Below are 12649 nucleotides of genomic sequence, written 5' to 3'. Positions count from 1 at the left end.
GAGTAACTCCAGTTTGGTTTGGTCTGGTCTCTTGGGGCCTAGTCAGAGGCTCAATCCAAAACAATGGGCCATCATTTTGCATAACAACCTAAGAAAAGAGCATCTACTCTACCCCGAAGCTTTAGGACATACCTTAATCAGGATTTAAAATGTAGCTTCCAAGACACAGGAAGTAGCTAGTATTTTGTGTTGGAAAAGGACTAAGAATGAACATATATCTTCTCTTAAACTAAAATCTCTCCTCATGTCTGTTTCTTCTGCAAGTTTAAGGAGAATGTCTAGGTTTGGTAGCTCCATTCCCATATGAGTGGTACACAGTGACATGAGTAGGATTAGGATGTGGATGGGGTCACATTAATTGCTTACAATCTAAGGAAAGTGGGTGGAAGCAAAGGGGGTCAAGTAGTTTTCAAGACCTGAGGACCATTGATTTCCACTTAAAGAATACAAGATGTATATCAGGCCTAGCCAGTTGTGAGAATTTCTCATCATCACCAGTCTCAATACAGAAATAACTGCCGTCATTCAGAATGTTATCTGAAACCAAGTGGAGGATGAAGTTGGCAAAAGGCACAAAACCCATAAAAACACTTATGATTTAAACATGAGATGTTTCCCTGTGCTAAATTTGGAATGATTTGCTGGTCTACAGTCCTGTTGGAAGAAAGAAAATGCTCAGTTTGGGAAATAAGGGAAGAAAACATATCAATGTTTTGCTCATAATATTGGGAGAAATAGAATTATCTGAACCATACGAATTCAAAAAGTACTCGCATGACAAAAACACATTTACTATATTTAGAATATGACTTAAGAACAGTATTTCAAACTCCCAGAAATTTGCTAGTGGAATTTTTAAAGCAATTTTTAGTTTTTATATAATAAACATATATGGTATACTTTTATATATGAATACAACCAGAAAATTTTTCTGTATGACTTGCTACAAAAATTATTACAGGTCAAATAATAACTCATGAAAGCTTACATGACAACAGAGGGCATTTAAGCATAACCCTGCATGTAATGTTGGTTCCTGGTTTTTTTTTCACCCAAAACAAAGTAGGAAGGTGCACATGGCATGTTAAATATTGAAAAAAAAACTAATGTTTATTTAAGAGGAAAAAATGAGCTCACCCATTAGGCCTTGGTATGTAATTTTTTCTACGTCAGTTTTCCCAGAAGCAGATCCTGAGATGAAGTTTCATAGGCAAGTGATTTATCAAGTAAATGCTTATTAGTGATCCTAATGAAAGTATGAAGTAAGCAGGAAAGTGAAGGTGAGGAAGCCAGATAAGAGTGTGACCTCAAGCCTTTCCCACACAGGATAACCTCAGCCTGATCCCACAGGGGAACTCTGGAGAGTAAGTTACATCTCAGAGTTGTACTAATTTGTGTGAAGAGAGCTGGGCTTTCAAATTCCCACATAGTCATGGGCTAAAGGTCACACCAGGAGGATGGAAATTCCCATGCGTTCAGTCAAAGGCTCCAGTAGGCTGAAGAAAGTCCTTCAAAACAATTGCTATAGTTTATGAATGACATGAACAAAAGACTGTTAAAGTCTGAGGACACACAGGAACAGTTAAAAGGCATGATAGCAATCTGAATATTGCACACACATTGGTTACTACAAGGTTCTTTAATGATGTTCATTTATTTAAATAATGCCTTATACCATTATTATTACCTTTCTTATCTTAAAATACTGGATAAACATATTTGTATAATTCAAACACAGGGTATCATCCCAATATGAGTGGATAATTTCAATTTGCTTATATGAATCAACTCAAGCCAAAAAAAGCTTTACTCTTTTATCCACTATTTTTTGTGTATCCAATCATTCAAAAGTATTCATTGACCACTATGGAGAGTCTATTTCACATTGTTGTCAGTATCTTTGCAGTCACAAAAACAAACTTGTTTTGAATCCTGGCTCCACTGCTTGACAACAATATGACTTACAGAAAATGACTAAGTCCTCTAAGTGTCTGTTTATACAAGTGTAAAATGGGAACCATCTTATTCAGGATTCAATGACATAATGCACGTAACTGACTTTGCACAGCGCCTGGCACATGCTAAGTGTTCCATACATGTTAGTTAATATAATAACAATAATGATAATGATAATGTTTAAGTCAGAGTAATAGCTTCTGTGTATGAAATAGTATACTTGAAAGGAAAACAAGATTGCCCTGCCTTAGAGCTTAATATCTTAGAAGTTAATACCTAAGTAAATATTTAGCAAAAGATAAATAATACAAGAGAATAATGTATAATTGACGCTGAATGATATACATTAAAAAAACAGATACTCCATCACTAAAATATCCTCCCCACTAATATATTTTCCACAGTTATACTTGTGTTCTGTTTCTAAAATATAGCTTTAATAGTGAGGCTCTTCTGTCCCTAAATTGTTGATGGCCCTTTCTCACCTACATAAAAAAGTACAGGAATCAAAGCATTCATCCATGATCTACATGCACCCCAAACCTCACAATGTACTATAGTCACATCTTTTATTTCATCCTCCTGCATATTTTACCAGAACTATCCAGAATATGCAGTATTTTTTTTAATTTAGGGTCACCGCTCAAGCAGTCCCTTCAATGTGGAATATCTTTTCTCCAAGTCTTACCTACTGAAGTTTTACATCCTTGGATGTCCATCCCAAGGATCACCTCTTGTACAAAACCTCCCTATCTCTTTCATTCAAATTACCTCTCCCCATCCATGTCCATATAGTACATTATGTGCTTTACACATAATTGAGTACAGCAAATGTTTAGAGGAAAACTCACTGGGAAGAAGAGGTTTGTGCACAGAGTGGCTGGCCCAAAATGTCAGTCTTTGCATTAGACTGGAAGTTTCTTGAGGCCTAAGATGACCTCTAAGATATCAGAAATAACTTATAAAGGAAGAAGAAACATTAGCATAATTATAATATTATAGAAATGAAAGGAGGTTAATTTCAAGGAAATAGACAAGGGGATTTGTATTAGTCAATTTTCACACTCCTGTAAAGAAATTCCTGCGACTGGGTAATTTATAAAGGAAAGAGGTTTAATTGACTCACAGTTCCACATGGCTGGGGAGGCCTCTGGCAACCTACAATCATGGTGGAAGGGGAAGCAGACATGTCTTACATGACAGCAGGCTAGAGAGAGAGAGAGAGAGAGAGTGAGAGAGAGTGTGTGTGTGTGTGTGTGTGTGTGTGTGTAGGAGGAACTGTCAAACACTTTTAAAACCATCAGATATCATGAGAACTCACTCACGATAACAAGAAAAGCAGGGGGGAACTTCCCCCATGTTCCAATCACCTCCCACCAGGTCCCTCCCTCGATACATGGAGATTATGGGGATTACAATTCAAAATGAGATTTGGGCAGAAGCACAGAGCCAAGCCATATCAGAATTGATGTCACATACTTCAGACAAGTCAAAAAGAAGATAATGATTGAAAGAGACCTGTACAGTAAGTTATTGGTTATTCTGGGAAATGCAATTTTCCAAATATACTATACTTAATTACTATATAAGTATATTATGATAGATAGATATAGATAGATAGATAGATAATAGAGGAGAGAATAAATAGTGAAAATATAAAACTAGGAGTGGTATACTAGTTGCTCAGAGTACAAATAAGTTATGAGAGATGTGGAAGCTGGTGTATGAGATTGAGGAGCTTTTGTCAAGAGGAAGTAATTTTCAAAATTTTTTAAAAAGTTTGTTTTTAAGGGATAGAGGGAAATGATTCATTTAAGAGAGATATTTAGATCAGGCGCAGTGGCTCACACTTGTAATCCTAGCACTTTGGAAGGCTGAGGCAGGTGGATTGCTTGAGGTCAAGAGTTCAATACCAGCCTGGGAAGCATGGTGAAACCCCATCTTTACAAAAAATACAAAATTAGCCGAGCCCAGCAGCTTGTGCCTGTACTCCCAGCTACTTGGGAGGCTGAGGCAGGAGGATCAATGGAGCCCAGGAAGTGGAGGTTGCAGTAATCCAAGATCATGTCACTGCACTCTGGCCTGGGTAACGAAGTGAGACCCTGTCTCAGAAAAAGAGAGAGAGAGAGAGAGAAAGAGAGAGAGAGAGAGAGATTAAAAATGCAGGAGGGAAGAATTATTTGAGAAGGGACGGATTTCTTTTTTTTCTTTTTTTTTTTTAGCTAGACTCAAAGCTGATTACAGTTAATCAATGTAACTGTATAATTCCTGTAATTTTATAAAAGGAAATTAAAACCATTCAAACACCAGCCTGACCTTTTTGTAAGTTAGCATTTCTCCATTATGTAGGTAGACTCATGTATTTGGATTACAACAGCAGTTGTTTGTCCACTGCTGTATTCTTAGGGAAATTATCAACTGGTTTTATATAACCTTCTGGAAGGCTGAGGTTCTCCCTTCAAGCTGCCATTCCCACGCAAGATGACGAGATTCCCCACTCTCTGTTAAAGGGAGTTTCTAGGTATCCAGGACTGCTAAAGTGGAGCTTGTCTGTCCTTGGAAGTCACAGTGGCAGGTGTAACTTTGGCGGGTGTGTTTATCAGAGGTCATTTCTGAAAAAGGGCCTTTCCTTTTCCTCTCACTTTGAGAATTCCTAGTGTCATCTTTCAGTTCTTTCCCTATAGAGTCACAGTCTGCTTTTTATTTTCCCTTTCTCCAGCTCCAAGCCCTCAATCTTGTGGTCTATGGGTAAAGAAAAACCAAACAAAGCAAAACAGAACAAAACATGATCCAGAAATCTGTTTAACATTTAAGTTAATAATTTCTTTGAATTTTTTTTCAGCATTGGTGTGGCTGAAGTAGGCAAAAAAACCCTCAAGATACTAGTGAGAGGAAAAAAAGGGATAGGAAAATACATAGAAAACAAACATTAATGGCCTGAGACATACGCTTGCCAGGTTATTAAACAGATTAATAATAATAAAAGGGTTTCACTTCAGTGCTTACTATGTGGCCTTTAAACACATAATTTTTGTTTTCAAACATGTAACTTATGTAATCATCACATCAGCCCAATGAGAAAGGTGCAATTATTTTTATCATTCTACAGGTAAGAAAACGAAAGCACAAAGAAGTTAAGTATTTTGGTCAAGGTGACACTGATGAAACTAGAATTTTGAGTCTAAGCTGTCCAGTTCCAATTCTACACTCTTGATCACTACTCCACATTTCAAAGATATAATGTTCTTAGTTTTGCTGAATTACTATCTCTCCTAATTAAAACAATAACAACAACACTTCTGGGTATTATTTCAAATACAAGTATTATTTTGATAAGATCACCTTGTAGAGAAAGATTATTTCATGTAAGTCAGGGAATTAAAAATCAAGATTCCTTGGCTCCTGTACTGGCCCAGCTACCAAAGCAGAATTATATATGTGTGTGTGTGTGTGCGTGTGTGTGTGTGTGTGTGTGTGTATGATATTTTGGTATTTTATTGATAGGAATAACATTTTGATGATTTTTTCTTTTAAATTTCATTTTGGGTTCAGTGGATGCATGTGCAGGTTTGTGTCCTGGGTAAACTATGTAATGCTGAAGTTTGAGATATGAATGATCACGTCATTCAGGTAGTGAGTATAGTACCCAATAGGTAGCTTTTCAATCCTTGACCCACCCCAACACTCCCTTATCTAGTAATCCTCAGTGTCTATTGTTCCCATCTTTATGTCCATGTGTGCTCAATGTTTAGTTCCCATTTATAAATGAGGACATGCATTATTTGGTTTTCTGTTCCTGCATTCATTTGCTTAGGATAACGTCCTCCAGCTGCATCCATGTTGCTGCAAAATACTGATTTCCTTCTTTTTCATGGCTGTGTAGTATTCCATGCTATATATGTACCACATTTTCTTTATCCAGTCCCAATCTGTATTTTAAATAATCCCTGTGGGAATTCTGATGCAGATGGTCAGCACCTCACACTTCAGAAAATATGGATCAGAGGCAAATGAAATCAGGGAAATGTGTGGCTGTTTCTGACACGCATGCTTTGCTCTGGTAGCACCTGAACAGAAGGCCATTTACCTGGTTTTGTTCACTCTACAGGCCAACAATTAGCTGCATGGTCAACGTGCGATTAAAAAATTAAGACAGTTTCTTAAATCACTGCTGAAGGAGTCAATGACTTGAGGTTTCAAAAACAACACAAAAACTAGTTGAAAAGGACTCAACCTTGAATATAGAACAAAATATTTATTATTTACTCAATAGTTAATGTAAACAAACATGTATGCAGCAAATTTTCAGGAGCTGTTAATTTCTCATTCCTCTTCAGAAGGACTAAAGAAGCTTTGGCCTAGATGAAGTTGGGGTAATGCTTTGTCCTCTTCTTGCACGACTCCTCATTTATTTGACTTGGCTTAATGGGATCTACTGATTCTTATCTTGCCTCACAAATGTGAATGTCAATTCTGGCACGTGGTACACTGTGCTAATTTTAATATTTTTAGACTATTTGTAATTGTTCATAAAGATCTTCATCAATTATACATCTATATCTTTGGTTATTCACATTTTTATTAGGTACTATACAGATCAGTGTGGAATTAAAAACTTGTTTTTCCTCCAACTTGGTGAATATGTTGACCATGTCCAGCTGTGACAGATAGGGATGGATATCATCTCTGTTATGACCCAGTGAGGATGATAGAGACAGCCTTCCCTTTTCACAGGAAGAGAAGGGCTGCCAAATGGAGCGATGTCTGAAACAGTTTCCAACAATGGGCAGATATGACTGTTTTTAGCATGTGTCACATAGTCTAATGCCCACAAGACACTGTTACTTAAATGTAGCATTCCCCCTTCATTCTCCCTTCTGTGTGGGTTGAACAAGCTTAGCTAATGTTACTCTGTTGGTTCTTTTGTGATACAGACAGAGTCGCATCAAAATCTACTTGTTGGGGTTGCAGTTTCAGGTGGAAAAGAAAGACATTTATAGTGTTCTTGGAAAGTTTGGAATTTCACAAATTAGATTTTTTTTAGGTGGGACTAAACCGTCATAAAAAAGTAAATTGTCAACACACCAAGACCTGTCCAGAGACAACTGATCTTTTTTTTTTCCAATTACTTCTTTCAGAGATAATTTTCTAGGAAAAAGGGATAAATAGCATGATGATATCTTTTTTCTTTACGTCCTTCATTGTATAATTTTTAGTCTGAAAATTTTTAACTCATAACCAGTACAGTGCTAATTGAAAGAGTCAGTTACTCTTATGCTTCTGCAATAAGCACCTCTGGTCTCTAAGGTACCTCAGGTAACCAGTGCACAGACACGAACTCTTAAGTAATCTGTAGCACTGGGAACTGGAATCCACACAGGAAACCCAAAAGCATTCAAGGTCAAACATCTGCAACCCAAAAGTATGGTGTAGGAAGCTTCTGAAGTCAATCAGAAAGAATCTCCATATTTCAGCTACATTAAAAAGTATGAGAGAAATCTGTTATCCTAAATGCAAAGAAAACAAAATAAAATGTTGGCTTTGCCTTTAAGGCTATGTATTTGAACAACAACAAAAGAGTAGATCTACTCTCTGCCTTCTGCTTTAACATAAGTTCATTCTAGTTGCATTCTTATAACAGAGCTCCAGAAGCAGCTGTATTTTACTTTTCTGTCTCAGACATATATCAGAATTCATATATCAGAGCCTACACAGTCTCCATTTTGAGATATCTAACATTTCTCAAGATTTTAAAGCTTGTATTGCCTATACAGTCTCCATTTTGGAATATTTCACATTTCTCAAGACTTTAAAGCTTTTGTTTCACTCATTTGGCAGGGGGGTAAGTTTTTGCTTTTTCCTTGCAATATTTTTAATCAGTTAAAAGTCCCAACCAAATTTCTTGTTAAAAGAACCATCCAGCATTTCTATTTTTGATGATTACTTTCAAAGCAAGGAAACACATCAGTGTGATTAAACTGAAAACAAAATAAAGTTGCAGTTTTTTTCTACCATAAATAGGTCCCAAGGCTCAAGTGAATATTGGTTCATTAGTTGTGACAAATGCAAGATATTAATGAAAGGGAAAAGGGACATGCATGGTGGCTCATGCCTGTAATCCCAGCACTCTAAGAAGCCAAAACATGAGGAATGCCTTGAGGCCAGGAGTTTGAGACCAGCCTGGGCAATGTAGCAAGACCCAATCTTTATTTAAAAATGAAAAAAATGCTCAGGCATGGTGGTGCATGCCTGTAGTCCCAGCTACTCAGGAGGCTAAGGCAGAAGGATTGCTTGATCCCGGGAGTTCAAGGCTACAATTAGCTGAGATTATGCCACTATACTCCAGCCTGGGTGACACAGTGAGGCCCTGTTTCTAGAATAAATACATAATTTTTTTAAAGAGAAGGGAAATCTGGAGATATGTATATAGGAAGTCTCTATACTATCCTTGCAACTTCTTGGTAATTATAATAAAACTACAGTTATGACCTGCATGATGTTTCAGTCAACAGCTGACTGCAAATTATAGTGGCAGGAGGCAGCTAAATACCTAGGCAGATTGGGGAGGGTCTCTGGTGAAACCCCACCTCCAAGCCAAAGAGAGATTATAGCCTGAAAGCCAAGTTGCAAGCTAAATCCTCAGACCAGATTGAGAACTTGTCTTCCTGTTTGGCATGCTTCCCTCTGATTGATCCCCTCCCTTCACCTATTTTACATATATCTACTCTTTCCTAATTGGTTTTCTACACTGTCATGCCCACCTTGGAGTGGTGTCTTTGCTTTAACCTTTTTTACATACTCACAAACCAATCAGTAGGCACTCCCCATTCTGAGTCCATTAAAGGCCCCAGGCCCAGCCACACAGGGGCATTTTCCTGCCTTCGGGTAGGGGAAGCCCCCTTCCCCAAATGTATCCCCTCTCCAATGAGAGTTTTCCTTTTGCTGAATAAACTTTACTTCACTCACACTCCCCTGTCCACGAGCCTAATTCTTCCGGTCACGAGACAAGAACTCAAACCTAGCTGAGCTGAGGAGCAGAAAGACTGTATCATATATATGAAGGTGGTCCCGTAAGATTATAATGGAGCTGAAAATTTCCTATTGCCTAGTGCTGTCAGAACCATGGTACTTGATATGGTTTGAATTTGTGTCCTCACCCAAATCTCATGTCAGATTGTCATCCTCAATGTTGGAAAAGGGGCCTGTGGGGAGGTGACTGAATCATAGGTGGATTTCCCCCTTGCTACTCTCAGGATACTGAGTGAGCTCTCACACGATCTGCTTGTTTAAAAGTGTGCATTGCCTCACCCTTTGCCCTCTTCTTCCTCTGACCATGATTCCAGCTCCTGCCTGCTTCTCCTTCACCTTCTGCCATGATTGTAAGTTCCTGAGGCCTCTCTAGCCATGCTTCCTGTACAGCCTGTGGAACTGTGAGCCAATTAAACCTTTTCTCTTTATAAATTACTCAGTCTCAGGTATTTCTTCATAGCAGTGCAAGAATGAACTAATACAGTAGTGCTGTCGCATAATGCATTATTCACATGTTTGTGGTGATGCTGGTGTCAACAAACCTACTGGCTGCTAGTTGTATAAAAGTATAGCACATACAATTACATACAGTACATAATACTTGATAATTATGACAACTATCTTGGTTTATATATTTACCATTATTCAAATATAATGATTTGCCATTATTTTAGAGTGTACTTCTTCTGCTTAACTTAAGTTAACCATAAAACAGCTTCAGGCAGGTCTTTCAGGAGGTATTCCAGAAGAGGACATTGTTATCCTAGGAGATGACAGCTCCATGAGTGTTACTGCCCCCGAAGACCTTCCAGTGGGAGAAAATGTGGAGGTGAAAGACAATGATATTGATGATCCTGACATGGCCTAGGCTAATTCTGTGTTTGTCTAAGCTTTTAACAAAAAATGTTTGGAAGTTACAGAAAGACTTCAAAAGTTAGAAATAGAAAAAACCTTATAGAATGAGGGCATAAAGAGAAAATATTTTTGTATAGCTGTACAATATGTTTGTGTTTTAAGTTGTGTTACGATCAGTGTCAAAAAGCTTTCGAAAATTTAAAAGTTCATAAAATAAAAATGTTACCATAAGCTAAGGTTTATTGTTGAAGAAAGAAAACATGTTCAATTAAATTTAGTGTAGCCTAAGTGTGTAGTGTTTATAAAGTCTACAGTAGTATACGGTAATGTCCTAGGCGCTCACATTCATTCACCACTCACCACCCACTTACCCAGAGCAAGTTCAGTCCTGCAAGCTCTATTCACAGTAGGTACCCTATACAAGTGCGCCATTTTTAATCTTATATACCACATTTTTACTGTACCTTTTCTATGTTTAGATCTGCTTAGATACACACACACTTCCCATTGTGTTCCAGTTGCTATAGTATTCGGTACAGCAGTATGCTGTACAGATTTGTAGCCAGGAACCAATAGGCTATACCACAGTTTAGGTGTGTAGTAGGCTGTAACATCTAGGTTTGTGTGAGTAAATTCTGATGTTTGTACAATGACAAAATCACCTCACGATGAGTTTCTCAGAACATATCCCTGTTATTAAGCAATGCATGATTGCATTTAAAAATATACATTTAAAGCTTAAGGTACAAAGAGCAGAGATAAAAGGTGAAAATTACATGAACTTTTAAAGATTATCTAGTCTAAACAACTGCTGAGTGTCAGAATGTTTTCGTCAACATCACCCATAAAGGATTATCTAGTCTAGATAACCTTGAATTATATTTCATCAGAAAAATCTTTAAGCCAAGGCAACCCAATAAATATATTTTGGGGACTCCTCTAAGAGAAAATTACCCGCTTTTAAAGTCCAAATCTCTCTCTCTCTGTGGATTCCATTTTAGAGATATTCTTGGGTTCCCAGTAAGCCTTTAGCTCCTCAAGGACTGGGACTCTTCAATCTTTGTGCTCTCTACTCAATACATGTTAAATATAAAACAAATTGAATTCCTTGTAGTAGTTTGCTCAGGCTTGCTGTTCAGTGTGGGAAACACACGAGGGGAGAAGACAAGGCACACACACAATACTTTTAAGGGTAAATAAGCTTTATCCCATGTAAATGGCAATGCAGATATAATAAACAAATGATATAATAAACAATATAATAAGCCAATTGCAATGGGAAGGGGAGAAGGGAAAAGACATATATGTATATATTTTCACACTCACCAGACTATAGAGGATTCACCACCAGACTGGGAAGCAGCAGCCTGGGCTCCAGAGTCGGCCACTCGTCCGTGCACAGAAAAGGAGAGTTCTCATGAAGCTTCGGCGCAGTCTGGGACTGAGTTGTTTGACATGAGGCCCAGTCATAAGGGTCCTTCACGACAGGGCTCAAGGAACACAAAAAAAGTCAACTTGTTTTTGTGATTGACTATTGTTTTTCAATAACTAACGTATAGGAATAGATTAAAATAGAGATTTCCCTGAAACAGCGCTGGATGAATGCCTCAATGAGCTCACACAGCCTGTTCCGGGACTTGGTGACCATTGTTTGTGCCCATGTTCAATTGAATTCAAATATAATATTTAACTTCTCCTCCACATTCGGCCTCAATTTGATACTCAATTGTAGGAAAATATCCTTACACTGTACACGGGAAAGGCACAGTTGATATAGATTATAGATACAGGGTAAACACAAGAGAATCTAAAGCACAACGAATAAAAACCACACCCACCATGGCTTTGCAAGGAGAGTCATATTGTGAGAATTGTTGGGCATATCCACATAACATTCAGTATGCAGTAAAGCTCAAGCCCCTCATTGGGCTGTGGTAAGCATATCTAATGCCATTCAACTTTTCAATTCAACAGTACGCAGCTCAGCAAATTTATCGGAAAACAACATAAGTTCAGTGCTACTATCATTAAGAGCTTTATTTTACAGGTAAGCTTAATATTTTAATTTACTTCCATAGCAGGATTGTACCGGCGGCAGGGGAGAATACCGTGATAGGGTACCACCACTAGAGGGTCCGGTGCATTCGTAACCAGTGATGTTTGCAAGCATTTAGATTACTGGGGAGGGAAAGATCATCCTGGATGGTGAATGAAATTAATGGCCACCCCCAAGTGCATCTTCCCCTGCAATGAGGGGGCAGCTATCACCACCCGTAGAATCCACATACCCAGAGGGCTCCCCAGAGAACGGGAAGAGTTCTCCTATAATTGTATTGCTGTAATGTGTAATTTAAGTAACAAAGGTGCTGTGCTTCCTTTGGGCTTGGGATAAAGTAGACTGTTTGGTTAAAAGAAGTTCAGGTTGGATTACAAGTGTTATTATCCCACCCTCATTGATATTGGCATATCCATTCGGAAATGTTAGCAAGGATGATTCTCCAAGGTAACCCATTTCTGGCGGCCTCTGGCAACTCGACACATAGCCAGCACTGACTGCAGTTGGCTTCTGTCGTAGCGGTGGCTACCCAGTTGATGAACTCATTCTCAGCCTCAGACATGATGGCCCAGGTACCGATTACTAGCAGACAGGTTATTCTCTGTAATAACAAAAACGGAGGGGAACATAATACTGTTTTTCATCTTTAGGAAATTGTACTAGGCCTTCATTTTCTGCTCCCATAGCTACAAGGTCACCAGCCTTAGGGGCAGGATCTCATGGACACTGTACCCATATTTTGGCTCCAGGATT

The 12649-nt window shown here is 38.2% G+C and overlaps 1 long non-coding RNA gene across 1 annotated transcript; it reads right to left on the bottom strand.

Annotated features, from left to right (window-relative positions):
• Nucleotides 1-4164: 4164 nt before the first annotated feature.
• LOC105547654 lies at nt 4165-11296 on the bottom strand. The gene is made up of 3 exons (XR_001007250.1): nt 11167-11296; nt 6044-6190; nt 4165-4698 (listed from the first exon to the last, which is right to left on the bottom strand). It is a non-coding gene; the product is annotated as an uncharacterized LOC105547654 (long non-coding RNA).
• Nucleotides 11297-12649: the final 1353 nt, after the last annotated feature.

Source organism: Mandrillus leucophaeus, unplaced genomic scaffold, assembly GCF_000951045.1.
Source record: "Mandrillus leucophaeus isolate KB7577 unplaced genomic scaffold, Mleu.le_1.0 Scaffold393, whole genome shotgun sequence".
Lineage (NCBI taxonomy): Eukaryota > Metazoa > Chordata > Mammalia > Primates > Cercopithecidae > Mandrillus > Mandrillus leucophaeus.
Note: the sequence above shows the minus strand (reverse complement) of the source record. Positions and strands in the feature narration are given on the sequence as shown.